The sequence below is a fragment of the Ascidia mentula genome, assembly GCF_947561715.1.
Source record: "Ascidia mentula chromosome 2 unlocalized genomic scaffold, kaAscMent1.1 SUPER_2_unloc_31, whole genome shotgun sequence".
NCBI lineage: Eukaryota > Metazoa > Chordata > Ascidiacea > Phlebobranchia > Ascidiidae > Ascidia > Ascidia mentula.
In genome coordinates, this window is record NW_028113678.1 from 1 (window position 1) to 2,500 (window position 2,500).

A 2,500-nucleotide genomic window follows, 5' to 3' on the forward strand; every position below is an offset into this window, starting at 1 on the left:
GCGTAGCTGCGGCACTCCACGGCCAGAGACCGACACAGGTCCAGGCTCACGACCCGCCCTCCGGAGAAGGCAGGCCGTTCGCCCAGTCCGGTACAGTCCCGTCGCCCGCTTCCTGCCACAGCCCGACCGGCCCAGCCCTTAGAGCCAATCCTTTTCCCGAAGTTACGGATCTAGTTTGCCGACTTCCCTTACCTACATTGTTCTATCGGCCAGAGGCTGTTCACCTCGGAGACCTGCTGCGGATATGGGTACGACCTCGCACGAAACTTACACCAACTCCCTCGGATTTTCACGGGCCGACGCGGGCGCACCGGACACCACAAGAGACGTGGTGCTTTGCGGGGCCCAGGTCCCTATCTCCGGGCAAACCGATTCCAGGGTCGCCGCCCCTTACCAAGAAAAGAGAACTCTCCCCGGGGCCCACGCCGACGTTTCCGAGTTCGCTTGCGTTGCCGCGCCAGGCGCCGGAGCGCCGATCTCCGTGTCGAGGTTCGGGAATATTAACCCGATTGCCTTTCGGTCCGCCGGGGCAACGACGAGCATCGCCCCGCTTCAGAACGGCATTCGCCTATCCCTTAGGGTCGACTGACCCATGTTCAACTGCTGTTCACATGGAACCCTTCTCCACTTCGGCCTTCAAAGTTCTCATTTGAATATTTGCTACTACCACCAAGATCTGCACCGGCGGCTGCTCCACCCGGGCTCGCGCCCTGAGCTTCGACGCCCGCCGCCGCGGCCCTCCTACTCGTCGCAGCGTAGCGCACCGGCGTGCTCGCACCGCCGCGACGGCCCGGTATAGGCCCGACGCTCCAGCGCCATCCATTTTCAGGGCTGATTGATTCGGCAGGTGAGTTGTTACACACTCCTTAGCGGATTCCGACTTCCATGGCCACCGTCCTGCTGTCTAGATCAACCAACACCTTTTGTGGGCTCTCATGAGCGTCGCGTCGGGCGCCTTAACCGGGCGTTCGGTTCATCCCGCATCGCCAGTCCTGCTTACCAAGAGTGGCCCACTTGGCACTCGCATTCCATGCCCGCCTCCAGCCGAGCGAGCCGGGCTTCTTACCAATTTAAAGTTTGAGAATAGGTTGAGGACGTTTCGTCCCCAAGGCCTCTAATCATTCGCTTTACCAGATAAAACTGCGACCACCGAGCGCCAGCTATCCTGAGGGAAACTTCGGAGGGAACCAGCTACTAGATGGTTCGATTAGTCTTTCGCCCCTATACCCAAATTTGACGATCGATTTGCACGTCAGAATCGCTACGGTCCTCCACCAGAGTTTCCTCTGGCTTCAACCTCCTCAGGCATAGTTCACCATCTTTCGGGTCCCAACGCGCACGCTCTCGCTCGACCTCTCCGGCAGAGCGGACGAGATCGGCCGGTGATGCGGCCGTCCAGAGAGACGGCATCTCACCTCCGCCGGACCGCGCCGACATTCACTTTCACTGCGCCCATGGGTTTCGCACTGCCCCGTGGCTCGCGCGCACGTTAGACTCCTTGGTCCGTGTTTCAAGACGGGTCGGGAAGGTGGCTGACGTTAGCCGCGGACCCCGTGCGTCTCGCGCGGCGCTGCCCACCCGCAACCGACACGCCGCAACTGGGCACTGAGCACAGTCCCCAACCGGCGACGCACCGGCTCGGACGGGACGCCCGGCCCACGAAGGGCAGACGCGGCGATCCCTCCTCGCCCGGGCGACGGGCCGACGTGTCCGCGCGCCTATAACACCCACCCGGGGGCGGGCTACCTTGCGCGCGGCCTTCTCGCCGCCTCCCAGACGGTCGCGGCCTTCGCACGGCGCTAGTGCGCTGGAGCTGCTCGGAGGACAGCGCGAACGACGGGCCGCAAGGCTCCGCACGCCCACACGCTCCGCTCGGCTTCAGCTGAAAGCGTCGCGCGACTCGACAGGCCCTCCCGTTTGCCTCTCGACGGTTTCACGTACTCTTTAACTCTCTCTTCAAAGTGCTTTTCAACTTTCCCTCACGGTACTTGTTCGCTATCGGTCTCGCGACAGTATTTAGCCTTAGATGGAGTTTACCACCCGCTTTGGGCTGCATTCCCAAACAACCCGACTCTGGGAAGACGCAGAGCGCGCGCCCTCGCCGCCACCATGGGCCTGACACCCGCACCGGGACGAGGCCTCGATCAGAAGGACGCGGGCGGCGAACGACGTACGCGCAGCGAATTCCTTACGCCACAATTCCACGCGCCGCAGAGGCGCGCGGATTCGGCGATGGGCACTTCCCACTTCACTCGCCGTTACTGGGGGAATCCTCGTTAGTTTCTTTTCCTCCGCTTAGTAATATGCTTAAATTCAGCGGGTAGCCTCGTCCGACCTCAGGCCGATAATCCAGTGCCTCGTTTGCGAGAGACACGCGCGCGCCACCGAAGCTCGTGCGAGCGCCGCGCCCGAACGCGAGCCGTGCTGCTCCGGGCCGGGATCCTCTTCGAGGCCGACTCGTAACGAGACGCACGCCGCGTTCGGTTTCGCGCGCTGACAC

At 62.7% G+C, this 2,500-nt stretch overlaps 1 pseudogene; it reads right to left on the reverse strand.

The window, feature by feature from the left end:
* Positions 1–2,344, reverse strand: LOC145916055 (large subunit ribosomal RNA; annotated as a pseudogene; the record flags this gene model as incomplete).
* Between the last annotated feature and the right edge of the window lie 156 nt (positions 2,345–2,500).